At 48.7% G+C, this 18,029-nt stretch overlaps 1 protein-coding gene across 2 annotated transcripts in view; it reads left to right on the top strand.

Moving 5' to 3' along the window:
• The first annotated feature begins 1,016 nt into the window (after window positions 1-1,016).
• Window positions 1,017-18,029, top strand: part of Nav1 (neuron navigator 1) — a 251,977-nt gene continuing 234,964 nt past the window's right edge. The window contains exon 1 of one of the 2 annotated variants that reach the window (XM_051147472.1): window positions 1,017-1,325. The gene's annotated coding sequence lies outside the window, so the exon portion shown is untranslated. The remainder of the gene's footprint in view (window positions 1,326-18,029) is intronic. The other variant, XM_051147473.1, reaches the window with a different exon arrangement.

The raw sequence follows: 18,029 nt of genomic DNA, 5'->3' as shown, positions 1-18,029 counted from the left end.
GTGACTAGGTGGGGCCTTAGGGCAGGACTCTGGGGCTTTAATCCTGACTACTCCAAGACGACAGGGAGTAAGCATTTTGCTTTCTCTCCACCTCCCAACCTCCAACCCCAGCACCTTGAAAATAAATCAGTCTTCCTGATTGTTGGCTGGGGCTGGGAGAAGATAAGCGCCTCACGTTCTGAGTCCCTGATGACAGGTGTTCCCTCACCCAGCTCCAGGTCTGAGCACAATCCACCTGATTTCTGTCTGCGTGCTTGCTGCGGTCTGAAAGTCCCCAGGTCAGGAGGCAAGCGTCTCTAAGCTCAGTCACGTCCCAGCACTACAGACAGTTACACAACAGCGTGGGTATGGTCTTGTCATTTCCCCTTGCCTCTTCCTCCTCCTCCTCCCCCTTCTCTGGAAGAAGGGTGGGGCTGCATCGCGATCGGGAAGGTAGGGAAAGTTGGTTAACTAAACTTCTTCTTTTTGCTAGCTAACTTCCAGGATTTTCCCTTACCTCTCACTCAGGGTTCCCAGCTCGGATAGAATGAACCTAGCAGGGTTCCAAAGTGGAAGGAAATGGGTGGCCGACTCCAAAGGCAGAGTAGGACTTTCAACAATCCATCTGCACCTTTCTCTGAAAACAAACAAACAAACAAAACAAAAACCTGAGGTAGTTAGAGGACTTAGGCAGGAGACCCCTCCTGGAAGTGGTGGTGGCGAGTCCTTGGGTAAAGGAAAGTCTCAATTGTGCTAAGGCTTCCTGCCCTTGACAACTCTCCGCATAGCCCCGCCACGCAGCAGTCGCTTTTCTGCGGCCCGCCGCCTGGGAAGGCGGAGCGGGAAAGTTAACGCAGGAAAGGGTTACGGGAATAGCTTTCCAATGACAAAGTCTGGAAGGGACCCATGCCTCCGCCCCTCTGCGGGTTAAGCTGGCACAGTGGAGGGAGGAAAGTGAGGGCGATCCGCAGCCGGGCCTCCCCTCCCGTCCACCCCCAGCCGCGGGCACTCCCAGCTCGGCCCTCCGCCGAGGCAGCCGGCGTGTGCCTAGGGCAGCGGGTCACCAGGCTCCGCCCCCCGGCCGCCCGGCCTAGGGGACGGCACTTTGTTCAGGATGCCGCCTCCTTCTCGTCGTGGAGCGGGAGCCGGCGGCTGCCCTAGTGAGAGGCTGGAGGCCGGGGAGCGTAGCACCGGCTGAGACTCGCGCGAGGAGCCGTCTGGGCCCTGGGAACCCCGGGAAACTTTCTGGTCGCGAGGAGAGGACGCCCAGCACTGCGCTGCTCGGGCGATGCGCGACTCTGCGTGGCGGCGGCGCGGACCCAGAACCGAGGACCAGAAGCGCTCCGGTGAGTGGCCCGTACCCGGCGGGCGCGCCTGAGAGGCTGAGCTCGGCACTTGGAGGGGCTGGAGTCAGCTCGAGGGAGGAGAATCTGATGCTCCAGGGAGGCTGCGGGCTGGCACGGGAGAAGCGCGGGATAACAACCAGGATGCTAGTGGCTCCGCGCGCGGGAGCGTCTAGACGCCCCTGATGGACCTTGCGTCTGTCGTGGGGTTGACAATGCGACTACCTAACTCCAACCTTCTAGGGTTCATTTTCCCTTCCTAAGAAATACCTGCCATTTAAAGTGCGCTAAGTTCCTGCAATCAAAGACAGTAAATGCTGTGTTCTCTCTCTCTCTCTCTCTCTCTCTCTCTCTCTCTCTCTCTCCTCTCCTCTCGTCTCGTCTCTCTGCCTCGTCTCCTCTCTCTCTCGGTGTGTGTGTGGTGTGGTGTGTGTGAAGAGAGAGAGGAAGAGAGAGAGAGAGAGAGAGAGAGAGAGAGAGAGAGAGAGAGAGAGAGAGTCAGACAACCACCACCACTACCACCCACTTTGAAGCAACTAGTTTACTCTTCGAACATCTCAGGAAGAGCTAAAGGAACAGCTGGGGGCAGGTGACCCAACTAAGCTGTTCCAAAAAATGTGCACTGCCCCGCCACCACTACCATCCCCCTGCACGGGGAGATGCTGAGAAGCGCCCTCTTCTAGGCTGTTTTCTTCTGGCGCCTGCCCAGGACGTCTGGGAGCAGAAAGAGCATCCCGAGGGTGAGAGAGGAGGGAGGAGAAAAAAAGAGAAGCTGAGAAAAGTGAGGGTGCGGGTGCGGTGCCTAGGCTTTTGTGGTCCCTTTTAATCCTCAGAGTCTACCAAAACTGGCGATAGGATAGAGAGCCAGCCAAGACTGCAGCTGGCATAAAGAGGAGGAAGGAACAGGGGCGGACCTGAGTGGTGAGTGGCTTGGGCAGTGCCCTAGAGTAATGTCCACCCAGCAAAGAGGGTTCCTTGTACCCCAGAGCTGAACACAGGAAAATCTGCTGCTGAGTCAATGGGACTTTGTTAGGACAGTCCGAGAGCACAGCTGGCGCCGGCTTAAGGGAAGTGCTGGATCCCCCCACCCCACCCCACCCCCTTGATAACACGCTGTTTATCTGGCTTCCTGTTTCAGCCATTGGGATACCATTGGCTGGTTCAAATTCAATGCTGACTGAGAAGCCTGTGGCCAGCTCACCCAGCAAAGGCCGTGGGCTCATAGAGACTCTTACACTGTCACATATCTCCAATTCTGTGGACTTGCAGTACCCCAGAAACTCACTTGTGGCGAGGTAGAAGGACTTCAACACAGCCGGTCACTCCAGAGACCTCTGCTTCCTCCAGAACAAAGATACTTGTTCCTGCATCTTACTGTTTGCATTGCGCTTTGAGTTTTGGTTGGTGGGACTTTTTACCCTGTGAAGGGAATGCCAAGAATATGGGAGTCTTCTGGGGTGAGCTTTACACAGGACTGGGTTTCTAGATGAAGTTCTCAGTCCGCCTGTAGTTGTTTCTCCATCCTTTGGGTCGGAGAACAAATAGTTCTTCACAGTCACCTTGCCCTGGGACTCATGCTTATAAAGTTGGTCGAGGAAGAGAGAGCTACTGTTGGAAGCAGTTTTTTTTGTTTGTTTGTTTTGGTTTTTTTTCCAAATCTGTGCTGGCCTCCTGGGGCCTTTACCCGAGGTTGCCAGGTGAAGGGCCTGACGCTAATGTGAGCTCCTCCAGAGCGGTCCTATTAACTTCCCAGGAGGTCCTGGTCTTCCCTTCTGCTTTGGATTTTAGACACGTGAGAATCTTCACAGAGGTCCTCAATCTGACAGCTCAACACACCCAGCACACAGTAAGCACTTTATAAATATTTGTCAGGGTAATGAAATCGGAGGGAAAATCTTAATGCCACCCAGAGCCGGCCCTCCATTTTGAGAGCTCTTTGATTTGATCCCTCCTGAAACCATCCTGTGCGGTAGGGTTTTGGCATCTGGTGGTCCTGGAGAGGCTTGGTCTGAGGAAATTCCATTTGTTCTCCCTCTACCTAATCTGTCTCCTACCCTAACCTCACAATTTCCACACTCCGAGGCCTGGGGCATGCTAAGCAAAGTGCGCCCAACCAAGCTACACTCCCCTCCCTCCACCCCCATCCCCCCACCCCAGCTCACCTTTGGCCCGGTAGGAAAAGACTTTTGGGAAAATACGAAAGTGCCCCATGCATCTTTTCAAGTTTGTTCATCCTTCCTTCCACTTTTAATTGATGTCACTTCCCTTTCTTTTAAACTGCTTTTGAGTTCTTTACAGGGTTTATAATACTCTAGCATTTAAAGTTAAAAGAACTTCTGTGTCTCTCAGCCCAACCCCTGTTCTCCTCCCTTCAGACCAGAATCCAGGCCTCCTGAAGGAAGGACTGGGCTTCTAGCCACACAGCTGTGGTGCTGCAGAGCCCGCCTAGGGCCTAGGGCGCAAGCCCTCAGCTCTCTTTCCAGAGCTCACTCTCTTTAGTAAATCGCCTCCTTGCACGCAGATCCCTTTATCTGTAGCGTTTCCATGCACAGATCTCGGCAAACAGTCCTGAGCTCTTAGCAGGAGAGAGGAGCAGAAACACAGCCAAGGGAAACGCTGTCCCTGTGCCGGACCAACCGCCAGCTCTGGTTCTGTGGGCCACTGAGGTCTAAGAAGTGTGGCAATACTTGGTTCACACACTTCATCCTGCTAGCCCCTAGTCCCTTTCAAGACACCCACACACTCACACGCTCATATCATCAACAAGTAATTAAAAACATCTTTAGTTCCCTTTTCTTTTTTAGTTCCTTTTAAAAATAAAAATTAACGATAATAATAATAATGATGATAACTATAATAATAAAAAACATTACCATCTTTTTAGGTGGAAGCACTCCCCTCAGTGAACATTCCCCTGGGCCTAATCTCCTAAGGAGGCTGACTCAGGCTTAGTTTTCTCCAAGGGGTCTGGGATTTTGCTTCCCAGCTTCCTGTGACTCCTATGACTCCTAAGACAAGAAAGGAGGCACAATGGCACTCCGAACAGCTAGCTAATGGATTTGATTCAGCTTCTGACGCACTGTCCTGTGAAGCCCCGACTAGCACCCTCGCCAAATCTATTTACTCTACTTAATTTTAATATGAGATGCATAATGTGCATGAAAAATCAAGGGTGCTGATGCATGTGCCTCACCGATGACTGTTAATAACGAGATGTTTCCACTTCAAAGGACTACAAGACTGTTCTGATGTCCAGTCCTCTGATGCTCTGAAAGCTTTCCTAAATGGATTTGTTTCTTTGTTTCCTTTTTGGATTGTTCACTGCTGGTATATTTGTGTGCTGGTCTTATACCCTGCTGAATTTGCCTAGGTATGTTTTTGTGTATGAATTTGGAGTTTTCTGCATATAGGGCCACACTAGCTATGAATAAGGATAGGTTTACTTCTTCCATTTTGAATCAGGTAGGTGCTTTTCTTCCTCACCTGGCTGCTTGGGCTGTAACATTCAGAACATTGTCAAGTAGCTGAGGTGATGGCAGGTATTTCCTTCTTGTTCTCCATCTTAGGGAAGAGCTCTGTGTCTTTCACCATCAAATATGATGCCAGCCGTGGGTGTCTCATGTTTGCCTTTTATCATCTAGGAAGAATTTGCTTCTATTTAAAAATTTCTAATTTTTTTTTCTATTGTGAAAGGATGCTGGGTTGTTGTAGCAAATGCTCTTTTCTGCATATGCCATGTGGCTTCTTTTCTTCCTCCCCCCCTTATGCCTCCCCACCCCCACTGCCCCCCCCACCCCACTTCCCCTCCACTACCCCCCCCACCCCCTACTGCCTCCCCCCCACAGGGTTTCTCTGTGTAGCCTTGGCTGTCCTGGATTCTTTGTAGATCAGGCTGGCCTTGAACTCACAGCAATCCACCTGCCTCTGCCTCCCGAGTGCTGGGATTAAAGGCATGCGCCATCACGCCTGGCCCTTCATTTTGTTAAAGTGGTGAACTTCATTACTCTCCTTCATTGAACCACCCTTGCATTCCTGGGATATATTGCTCTGGAAGTTTTCTTTTTCTTTTCTTCTTTCTTTCTTCCTTTTTTTTTTTCAAGACAGGGTTTCTCTGTGTAGCCTTGGCTATCCTGGAACTCACTCTGTAGACCAAGCTGGCCTTGAACTCTGCCTGTGCCTCCCAAGTGCTGGGATTAAAGGAGTGCGCCACCATGCCTGGCATATGTTTTCTTTTTCAATAATCTGTATTTCTCTGTCACCAAAATCAGTGGTGAAAGAATGTACCTAGAGTCGGAGGAGATAGGTACAATTACATTTCCCTTTATCATTGTGCTTGAAACATTAAGAAAAAAAAACCAACACAACTTTTTTATCATGGGAAAATATATATAACATAAAATTTACTCATTTAACAATATTTTTTTCTTTTGAGACATAGTCTCTCTCTCTAACCCTGGCTATCCTGGACATCAGACTCACAGAGATCCGCTTACCTCTGCTTCCTGAGTGTTGGGACTAAAGGCGTGCACCACCAAGCCTGGCCGAACAACTTTTTAAAAGACAAAGAATTACCGTATGGTACACATTGGCCTTAAAATCTGGGTCCCCCTGCATCAACCTCCCAAATGCGGGGGATAACAAGCGTGTGCCACCACACCCAGGCTTTTACACCACTCATCACTGTACAGTTGAGTGGAATTAGAAGCTCCGTATTGTTTTGTAATCATCAGCACTAGCCATCTCTAAAGCTTTTTAATCCTCCTAAACTAAAGCTACCTATTAAAGATTAACTCCCAGCGGGACATGAGGCACAGGCTGTATGTAACCCCAGTACTTAGAAGGCTGGTGCAGGAGGAGATGGAGTTTGAGTCCTGTCAGGGCTGTGTAGCAGCAACTCCTTGCCTCAAAAATTCCATAAATAAAATAAATACAACCTAATAATGGATAAAACCTTCGTTCCCCTCCTCCCATCTTCTGGCAACCAAAATTAACATATTTTTACTTCTATAAATTTGTGAACACTTCTTAATGACTAGGGAAGTAAAAGCTTTAAGTACTACAGGGTTAACACATCCTTTCTTCTCATCTTTCAGTCTCTTAAAATGTCCCAGTGTCCCTCGGGTGTGGACATGACTGGCTCAGGCTAGACAAGAGCTGATGATGATGTGTGGCCATTCCAAAGCCCACTGTGACCTTCCTTCTGTCTGTCTGTGATTCTTCATCCTGCTCTTCTTGTCACTTCAACCGGGGACCTTCTAAACATTACTGATTTTTGGGCCCATCCCCAGAGACTTTGCTCCAATGAGACTGTGGCTTCAGTGTCTGTCATTTTAAAAAAAAATCCCCCTCGGCGATTCTGCCGCTGTGTGAGGGTTGGCTCCACAACCCACTGAGCTGATTGGCTGGACCCTTTGCCTGTCACAGCTTCCGGTAACTCAGTTCCCACCCATCTGGCCAACCATACTGACCCACTTTACATCCCTTTACTGATTTAAAAATCTATTTACAAACATAGTAACTGGCAACTTCCATAGAATGAAAACTTTCAAGACTGGAAAGGGCATTAATTATGTAGCCTCACCCCTCGTAAAAAAAAAAAAATCTCCCTCCTAGTGCTCATCCAGCGACATCTCTGTTGCCAGGGAACACCTAACAATGCTGCCACTGCCGGAATCAACTTATTTCCTACCCTGCTTTCAGGGTTCCTCCTTGTATTAGTCTGTCATGGTTGCAACCTCTACCCCTTGGTGAAAAACACAAAATGTTAGGGAGTACTGTCAACGTGCATCCTCCCCCAGTGTAATTACTGGCAAATGCCACCTTTTCACTCTTTGTAAATAGCTACTCTGGCCCTGTCTTCTTCTCGTCCTCCGTGGTCTCACCAGCCTTTCAGACCATCACTTCCTGTGTTGGCATGGATATTCAGAGAAGACATAGGGCCATAGGGCCAGGTGTGGTGGTGAGCGCTTTTAATCCCAGCACTCATGGGGCAAAGGCAGGCAGTCTCTGAGTTCGAGGCCAGACTGGTCTACATAGAGAAACTCTGTCTCAAAAAACCAACCAACCAACCAACCAACCAACCAACCAACCAACCAACCAGAGAAGACATAGGCTGTGCTAGGAAGATTTTGAGCCAGTCTTGAAGTTACACTTTATATCTTGACTTAATGTGTAAAGTCTAGCATATATGAGTATCCATCAAATATTGACAGTTGAAATTGCACCCGGATCTATGTGTCATCTTAGGCAGGCTATAGAACCTGATAGAGACGCGGTTTCTTCTCCATATAAAGTGGAATGAAAATATCTAACTCATAAGACATTCCCCGCGCTCCTGATCGCAACCTCCACACACCACACAGATACCCCCCCCAAATGGCAGCTTTGTGGAAAACAGCTAGAAAGGGATCGCATGAATTGAGTCTATGCTAAAGGTGTGTTCAATAAATGCCAGGCTCTTCCTCCTCCTCCTCTCCTTATTCTACTTGGCACCCTTGGGACAAATGTCAGTTTTTCTCCACTTGTGTCCAGAAAAGCAGCAACTCACTTATGAGCTTCCTGGTACAGGTGACTCCTTTGTTGGCAAAGCAGGGTTTTTTGCTCCCTCCCCCATTTGTCGATTGAAAAACCTGAGAACTAGGCTCCCCGAGAAGGGACGAAAGAGGGCATAAAGCAACAAAAGTCTTACTGTATCTCTTGCTCATTTTATTTTGGTGTTATCTAATATGAGGGAGTAGACTTCAAGCATAGCATAGCCTGGGCCCTCAATAAATTATGGCTGGAGTCAATTCCCAGTGCCTGTTTTCCCAGCTCATTGATGCAGATAATTAAGTTGACTGGAAAGGAGTAACAGGGTTCCTGGTGGTGCCAAGACGCCAACTGTTCTCTTCTTGCTTGCCTTGAACAAAGGAGAAGCAGCTGATGAAACAGCCAGGATACCCAGCCAGGACCATAACTCGGCAGCTGCCTCCTCGTCTCTCCTTGGGTGGTTCTTTGCCTGGCTTTCCTTCCCCAAAGGATGGGCTTGACTGTATGGGAGACCTGGCTGCTCCCGTGGGCTGCCCATTGGTTGCTAGACCCCTGAGCCCCTGCACATCCTCGTGGGCACTGTGAGCTTTACTAAGGAGATTTAAGAGGGCAGGCGTGAAGCTTACCCCTGTTCTGAGTGGAGGCCGTGTCCTCAGGATGCCAGGGAAGGGGACTAGAAAACAATCAGTGTGCTCTTTCGTACGAATTTCCACATCAAGGTTTTGTTAGAAGCCCTTCAAACCAGCAGAGAAGGGACTATAGTGAGTATCTAATTGCTGTTCCAACACTTTGCAACCTGTACCTGCTTACTCTTTCTCAGAAAAGGAAGAGGGGGTGCCTCTTAGAGACAGACTGTATATATTATATAGACTATATATACGTATATATGCACATATGTAGAAAACAATGTAACAAAATGTCAACAGTAAAATTAGACATTCACCATTTAAAAATATATACATATACAGAGCCACTTGAAAACAACTGCCAACATCATGGCCCTCAACCCCTAAATACTTAGCTGTATTTCCTGAGAATGGAGACATTCTCATTCATGCCCACTGTACCTTAATTGTGCCCAATAAAACTGGATATAACAGAATTAGTTAGAGCCATACTCAAGTTCATGCGTTGTTCTCCAAGTGCATGTTTTCTTTTTTTTTCTCTCTCTCTTTCTTTCTTTTTTTTTTAAAGATTAATTTATCTATTATTCATATAGTATTCTGCCTGCATGTTTGTCTGCGTGCCAGAAGAGGGCACCAGATCTCATTACAGTTGCCTGTGAGCCAACGTGTGGTTGCTGGGAATTGAACTCAGGACCTTTGGAAGAGCAGCCAGTGCTCTTAACCTCTGGGCCATCTCTCCAGCTCCTGTGCATGTTTTCTTAATCTACTTGCTGCCTGAATTGAAGTTTTATCTCCTGGAAGGAGGGCCAGGGTCTTTTCTTTTTTTCTTGTTTGTTTTTCTAGATAGGGTTTCACTGTGTAGCCTTGGATGTCCTAGATCAGGCTGGCCTCGAACTCACAGCAGTCCACCTGTCTCTGCCTCCCAAGTGATGGAATTAAAGGCATGCGCCACCACGCCTGGCTCACCAGGGTCTTTTCAATTGGGATCATGATAATTTAGTTGAAGTGCACTTTAGTGATTGATTGAGATAGTTTCTTAATTTAAAATTTTTATTTATGTATTTATTTATTGGTTTTTTTTTGGGGGGGGACAAGGTTTCTTTGTGTAGCCTTGGCTGTCCTAGATTCACTTTGTCGACCAAGCTGGCCTCGAACTCACAGCGAGAACTCACGGCCTGCCTCTGCCTCCCAAGTACTGGAATTAAAGATGTGTGCCACCACGCCCGGCTGAGATAGTTTCTTACTATATATAGCCTAGGATGGCTTTGAACACGTGGCCTCAAGTGACCCTCCTACTTCAGCCTCTTGGGTAGCTGAGGCTATAGACATGCCCAGCTGAGAAATGTGTTAATTTATACCACCCAATTCAATCTTTACAATAACTAAGCAAGATAGTTGCTAGTATTCACTCCATTTTACTGGTAAAGAAATCACAGTGCAGAGAGTCACCTAAGTTACCCAATGAGTAGGCGCCGTTATTACCATCCGTGCTGCATGCCAGGAAGTACAGAAGATGACAGTGTAGTTGTGAAAGGCCAGGAGACATGCACTAGCCTCGCCCCTAGGTCTGATGGGATGCCTGGTCGCACTAGGTCAGCTTTAGTGTAAACATCTGTTTTCATTCTTTTTGTCAGGGAGTGATAGGCACTGCCTAGGGGCAACACAACGGAGCACCAGAAGGATTTGTATACCATCGAAAGTTCAGGCAAGCAGGCAGCCGAAGCGCTAAGGAGGGAAAGCTATGTAGGTAATAGCACAGGGTTAGAAGGACTTGGGCGGGAAACTCTTGCTTGCTCTTGAAAAATATGTTCTGATAAGAATCTCCCATCGTAGCTGCGACAGCTGTGACTCTTTGAGTTCAGTTCTGATTTCAAAGTGCAGAAAGAAGGGGACACAGGCCTGGCCTAGAGACCCTTCACTGCAATACTGAGCTGGGCCAGAGAGGGCGCCCTTAAACCCTGGGTACCCAGGGGCAACTACTCAGAAATACCCGAGCATAACATACTCAACAGGACATTCAAGGTCCACAGTCCACCTGACATGAGGATTTGGATGTAAAATACTCAAAGGATTTTTTAATGTTATTTTTTTATTAATTTATTCATATTACATCTCAATGGTTATCCCATCCCTTGTATCCTCCCATTCCTTCCTCCCTCCCATTTCCCCCTTACTCCCCTCCCCTATGACTGTGACTGAGGGGGACCTCCTCCCCCTGTATATGCTCATAGGGTATCAAGTCTCTTCTTGGTAGTCTGCTATCCTTCCTCTCAGTCCCACCAGGCCTCCCCATCCAGGGGATGTGGTCAAATATGGGGCACCCGCTCTCCACTCAACTGTGGAGAATGTCCTGTCCATTGGCTAGATCTGGGTAGGGACTCGAAGGATTTTTGCACTTGTAAAAATACTTGAACATCAACATTTCATTTATTATTTCTTTAACTATTTGTTTAAAATTGCTTTAGTAACTCTGAACATAAGCAAAAAAAATATTTAAAAAAATGAGAAAATTGTTTTGCTTAAAGGTTATTTTCAAATAAAATGAAACTCTGTGAGAGGTAAACTTAAATGTGGATGCCGTTGACACGTGTGACACTTTACAGATGCATAATGAAATCTTGATTAATGCCAACTTTATAATTTGTTTTTGTAATCTAGAGCACGTAACATTTTCTTCTGCTGAGGTCTGCAAAACTCCCTGGCTCTGGCCTTCTATCCTGGGAGCAGGGTTGGGGAGGGGGGTTACAGGCGTGGGCCCTGAAGGTGTCTCTGGGTCCAGGCCCTAAGCTGCGTGGAGCAGCTGCAGGAAGGTCATGCTCCTGACAAGCACTTTCTCGGGTGGCACTGTCCTTACTAACACTGCCCTTCCTCAGGCCTTTACTGCTCTCTCTAGTATATGATTCATGGCAGGTGACTTCCTACCCCAGAGCTAATTCATTCAATTGTCACAGCCCCATGAACTGGGCAGGACAAACATCTTCCTTCCTACAGATGGTGAAAACAGGCCAACCTGGACTACATAGTGAGTACCAAACCCTGTCTCAACACACACACACACACACACACACACACACACTGTTAATTTTATTCTTCCTGCTCACTTGTTACCCAGGTAGTAAAGGAAACAACATAAAGCAGTTGTGTTTGGGTTCTGTTTCTCATTTTCTCATTAGAACTGAGAATAACTGCTATACAGAATGTTAAGCCTGCATCAGATTGACAACTCAATAAAATTTCTTTGATAAAGCACTCAGCTAGTCCAGAGCAAATAAGTAGGCCACTCCCATTTTACACATCTATGCAATCCAGTCTTGCTGTCACTCACTACCAGTCCCCTTTTTAAATGCGGGCACGAACACACCACATCACACCTCTGAGTCATTTCCCCACTTCCTCTTGCCAGTGGAGGAGTCAGAGGCCATAGAGAGACCTAGAAAATGATCACATGGCCCGGGTGACTGTGGGATGTGGGTGAGAAGAGCTGCCACTGAGCTGGCTGCAGAGCTTGGGGCCTCTCTGCACCCACATGCAAGTCTAGACAAAGGCCTCTGTGTCTGAGGGGACCGGCAGGGGATGGATGGCCTGAGGTCTGTGAGAGGCAGCCAAGGCCAGAGCAAGGCTGAGAATGTGCCAGTAGCCAAAGCCGGCACACAGTAGGGGCTCAGGAAACATTTACAGCTTGGTTACTTAGGGATCAAAAACACCTTTCAGTTCAACTGAGGTGAATGAAGGTCAGGCAGGAATGACTGTCCTCCTTTCTCAGCACCCCAGGAGTACCCTGGATCCCCACATCCCCTGGTAGTCCTGGAGACCACCTCCTTGCTTCCTCAAGGCTCTTTTAATGTAGGGCCTTGGAAGTGTGATTTAAACACACACACACACACACACACACACACACACACACACACACACACACACACGCCTGACTTGGTGTCCTGTAACTTCCTTGACCTTCAGTTTCCTCATCTAAAAGACAGGGATGCTAGTACTTGCTCCACAGAACTGTGGTGCTCTAGGTAGGACCCGGTCCTCTGGTACACAGTGAATGTTGGCCATGACCATTGACCCTGATCTGCAGTTCATGGCTCGGGCTTGATGTTCCTATACTTACTCACAGTTGGCCCCACTGAGGGTCTGTGTCAGACAGGAAAGTGACTGAGTAAAGTCAATGTTGCATCAAGCATTCAGCCCAGCCCAGCAGATTATTCTTGTGGAAGGATTTATTCCCAATAGGGTATTTATACACCAGACAGGGGCAGGTCATTCTTCCCTTGTCATAGGGTTGGAGGGATAGAAGAAGAGCATCCAGGGCCAGCTCTGAGATATATGGTTCCTCTGGGCCCACTGGGCTCCAGGCTGCACTGTGTGTGTATGTGTGTGTCTGTCTGTGTGTGTGTGTCTGTCTGTGTGTGTGTGTGGCCTGGGGTTTTGTTTGGTGAGGCTGGTCCATTATCTGATCCAGTCTGTGTGTCAGGTATTACACATAACACTGGCTTCAGGAGGTGGAGTCACAGATGTGGCTGAGGCAAAGGATGTGGGAAGGTGGGAGATTTGAAACGTTGAACTCCAGGCTTGTGGGCCAAAGGACAGATGGGGGCCATCTCCATAACAATAGGACATCCTGGAGCGCTCAGTCTGGACGCCTCTGAGGCAGAGGTCTGCCTTAAAAAACTAGAAAGAGTCAGCGTTGGTCCGTGGGCCAAGGCTGCTGCTGCTCCGGTTTCTTCCACCCGGCTCTCTGCAGTAAGCCTGAACAGGGTCCTTCACAGAGCCCTGAGTTCCCAGCAGCCTTCCCAAACCCAGCTAGACTTCCTTACAAATAAGGAGGGAGGACGCTCTCTCTTTGTTCTATTTGATCTTAATTTTAATCAAGATATAATTTGCCAACCATGATGTGTGCAGATCTTAAGTGTCTGGTTTGATGTATTTTTTTTTTTTTTTGACAAATGTATACATACTTTTATATCTCACAGCCTCATCAGACACAGAACAGCTCCAAGAGCTATTTTCTCTCCTGTCCCTATCATCAGTAGGGGCACCACCCTCCCAGCTGTGTCACTGTGTCACTGTGCTGATTTGTATCGTCATAAATTAGCTTTGTCTATTAATGAATTTCATAGGAATGGATAGTGATATGTTCTAATTTCAGTCTGACTTCTTAGCTGAGTATCATTTGCTTATAGGTAAAGGCTATTTTTTGTTGTTGTTTAGTTCAGCCAAGTTTTACAGACTCCATATTGAATTGTATGGTTTAGCATGTGTTGTTTCTTTTTTTCTTTTTCTTTTTTTTCTTTTCTTTTCTTTTCTTTTCTTTTCGAGACAGGGTTTCTCTGTGTAGCCTTGGCCATCCTGGACTCACTTTGTAGACCAGGCTGGCCTCGAACTCACAGCGATCCGCCTGCCTCTGCCTCCCGAATGCTGAGATTAAAGGCGTGTGCCACCATGCCCGGCTTCATGTGTTGTTTCTAAGATGGTCTCACAGTATAAAATCCAGTCTTGCCTCAAACTCATAGCAATCCTCCTGCCTTAGCTTCCTGCATGCTGGGATTGTCAACATGAGCCAGCACACTCAGCACCTGTGCTTCTCTTCATTTCTGATATGAAAGCCACAGTTTATTTATAAATGCTTTGATTTATGCCACCGGGCAACTGTGCTGTCAGGATTCTGAGACTTAAGATACACTGTAGGAAGATGGGCATGAACTTTGTACTTGGGAGGCTGAAGTCAGGGGAGTCACAAATTCCAGGCAAGCCTGGCCTCCAATGTCAGCTTGAGGCCAGCCTGAGCAACCTAGTGAGACCCTGACTTAAAGGAAGGAAAGGAAAAAGAAAAGAAAAGAAAAGAAATGCAGGTAGTCCTTAGAGGAATCCTAGAAGTTTTCATGGTGACTTCGGTAGGCCATCTTCCCTTCCTATGGTGACCTTCCTTTCTCTCATGGACTGTAGCCACCTTTCCCCGCGGACGTGCAGATTCTTGGTGGAGGGGCCCTGTTTTCTCCATAAGATAGAGTGCTGCTCACTGGCCTGTATTGAGCTGGCACGTGTCACCAGGCAGGAGTGTGTGTCCCTGCCTGTGAAGAACAAAGGACAACATCCTGTTGGCAATGGGGAGGGGGTGGACCTTGGGGAGGGGGGCGGAGACTCGGACCTTGGGGAGGGGGGCGGAGACTCGGACCTTGGGGAGGGGGGTGGAGACTCGGACCTTGGGGAGGGGAGTGGAGACTTGGACCGGAGGTGGGAGTAAACAGGGATATTGCCCCAGGAAGTGGTTACATCGACTGTGTTCGGTTGGGAAGTCAGCACTCAGCATGGAATCTGATACGTGGAGGGCATTTGATAAAGGTATGTTGATGGACTAATGGTCTATTAGAGGGGAGTTGGGCCAACAAACCTACCTGTCCCACTTCTGCTATGGAAGATCTGAGCTTGGGTAGCCCCGCTGGGAGAGGAAGGGTGGGTGAGGTTTCACAAAGGAAAGCCCAGTGGGGTGGAGTGGTTGCTGGAGTGTGTGGGGGAGAGGGGAGGAAGGTAAGAGGGGGAGGGGAAGGCAGGATGCAATGGCTGGAGAGTCAAGGGTGGGAGCAGTTTAAGAAGATCACTGGATAGGAGACCAGTGGAACCCTCTTGCACCTTTCGGTACAACTCATTTAACCCGCTTTGGTCCAGAGCCCCTCCTCTCTCAATCAAGTATCACACATCAGTTTCCTGTGGCTGCCATAACAAAGTCAGCTGGGAGACAGAAACTCCACATCATGGTGACGCCGGCCCTTCCAACATGGGGAGGCTGAGGCAGGAGGATAGAGTTGGAGGCCAGCCTGGACTACATAGAAAAACCATGTCTCTCTGGGGCCGGAAAGATGGATGGCTCGGCTGTGCTTGCTACAGACCTGGATTTAGTTCCCAGGACGCACATGGTGGCTCACAGTCACCTGTAACTCCAGTCCCAGGGGATCCAATGCCTTCTCTGGTCTCCAGGCAGGCAGGTGGTGCACATACATACATACAGGAAAACGCTCGGAGACATAAAGTAACAACTAAATATTCTTGATTTTTAAAATGTTTATTTACATATACGTGTCTCCAGCCCAGCGGCGCTTGACAGCAGAGGCAGGCTGCTCTCTGTGACTTTGCAGGCCATCCTCATCTACCTAGAGAGTACATAAAATTTGTCTCAGATAATTAAACAACAGCAAGATCCTCAAATCCCAGAAATTCATTGTTTAAATTTTAGCAACTGAAAGGCCAAAAGCCATCATCCAGTAGGGAAAGGGCTGGAGAGATGGGTCAGTGTTAAGAGCACTGACTGCTCTTCCAGATGACCCAAGTTCAGTTTCTAAAACCTACACGGTGCCTCACAACTGTAACTCCCGTTCCAGGGTATTCAACATCCTCTTCTGGCCTTTGTGGGCACCAGGCACCAACACAGCACACAGACAAATATACAGGCAAAACACCCATACACATAAAATAAAAATAAATCCTTACAAGATACTAGTAGGGTCACGTTCCATGACACCCACAGTGAAGAATCTTCTAGCTTCCAGTGTTTGCCAGCACTTGGCCTCCCTTGGTCTGTAGATCCATCGTTCCAGCCTCCTTCTCCATCACTCTGTGTCCATGGTCTCCCTGTGGTCCACATATCATCTTATCACTCTCCAAGCCTGTGTGCGAGTCGCCCTCTTGTTACTACAAGTCACATTGGGTCACAATCATGATATCCTTTTAACTAATTATACCTGTGGTGACTGTACTCCATATAAAAGCACACTCTTTGAGAAACCTGGAGCTCAACTGTCTTTGCTTGGTCACACATTTAGACCAACCCAAAAGATGCCATCGCTGGGGTAATCCTTTACAGGTGTGCTGTTAGGCAACTGTCAAGGGATTTTAGCCTGGGGCATGATGGAAATGTCCGATCCAACTGAAATCAAATAAATCTTTGTGGGTCTCTTCCTTACAAAATAGACTTCAGGCCCTCCCCCCACACCCAGGGACCCTCCCTCTGAGCCTAGGGGTCCGCGGCACTGGGATAGCTGTGGGGCCCCTGCAGATGTAGACGTCAGCAAGGAAACCCCGTTTGGAACCCAGGAGATTATTTGAAGCTTCTACTAGGTTCCAACGCTCATTTGTGCTCTCCGGTGGCAAGGATCACGTAAAGCCCCAGTGTCCTCCACCCCAAGCCCTGTGTCATGGCCCCTTCCTCATGGAGGTCCACAAGGCAGGGAAGCCACACTATAAATAGCACCCCACATCCAAAGGCTTGCTTCCTGTGCAGGAAGCGCAGAGGTCTAATGGGGAGGAAAAAGGTGTTTCCGGAAGAGAGGTCAGGAAATAGAAAAGCCAAGTGGGCCGTCCTTCCCCCACCCCTCCCGTCACTGCCTGTCCGCTGTAGAGTTCCGTGGGGGGGGGGGGGGCCTGCAGGAAAGGTGTGATGGGGCCAGTTTATCAGTGTATGGAAGGGTCTGATGCCAGCTTCGGGCGCTGGCATGTGACCCTGCTTGCGGCCTGCCTTCAAGAACCTCATGAGAATGGTCAGGGAGGGGGAGCTGGGGGGGTGGTGGAGGAGGAGAGACCCTTGTGTGGAGTGTAGGTTGGAGATTTAGGAGATCAGGGCCAAGAGAGATTTGTAAAAGCTGCATTCACTCATTTTTTTTTTTTTTTCACCAACCATTTGTCATTTTAGAATTAGGTAGATGTTCCTAGCAAGCAGTGGGCGGGGGGGAGGGGGACACTTTTCATAAGACTGGATGGTAAGAATCCGGCAAGCATATTCCAGGTGTGCTAATTGCAGTAGAGACAGCTCAGGCAGGGTCCCGGAGGACAGGAGAAGGTAACACTGGAGAAGAGGCAGGAGAGCCCCTGGCAGATGGCTTCTCCTCCTGGGCTTGTCAGAATGCAAGCAAGCCCAGGGAAGGAAGCTGGAGGCTTCCTGGTGGGGAGGTAAGTGTTGAGATGAGCGGGTGGAAGTGGTTGAGCAGTAGTAACTAGGCTCTCTCCTTTCCCCTGGCCCTCGCTTGTGCTGAAACTAGGAGTTTATTCCTCCACAGACCCTGGATGGATCTCAGGGGCCTTCTGCCCCTGCCTGGCTAGAAGAGAGGGTGTCCTCCATTGTCTGTATAGAAAACATGGGAAATGAGGTGACCGCGCTCAAAGGCCAGTTATCAAGAAGCTCTGGCAAAGCACCTTGTCTTCTCAGAAGAACCAGAGGCCCGATGCACGGTTCTACAGTGCAGTTATCCCAAGGCGAGAGCTCAGGCTTATTCCTAGTGCAGAGGGGCATCTGAGTCATCCAGTGACCCTCAGCCCCCGGCTCCTGGCTCTCCAGCCTCCTGTGACCGACCATTCCAGACTGCAGGCCCCCTCAGTGGCTGAGATGCAGATGGGTTGCTGTATTGGTAAGAAAGCCTTAGAAAGTCAGCCCCAGTATCAAGTTCAGATTCCTTTGCGTTCCCACGGCACCAACCGCGATGTTGAAATGCGGCACTTCCACCCCCATCCTTCAAGCCAGGGTGGTTTGTGATTAGACTCCAGGCAGGATCCCAGGGCCTCTGAG

This window comes from Acomys russatus, chromosome 6 (genome assembly GCF_903995435.1).
Source record: "Acomys russatus chromosome 6, mAcoRus1.1, whole genome shotgun sequence".
NCBI lineage: Eukaryota > Metazoa > Chordata > Mammalia > Rodentia > Muridae > Acomys > Acomys russatus.
The sequence above is the reverse complement of the archived record's forward strand: the minus strand, read 5'-3'. Positions and strand labels throughout refer to the sequence as shown.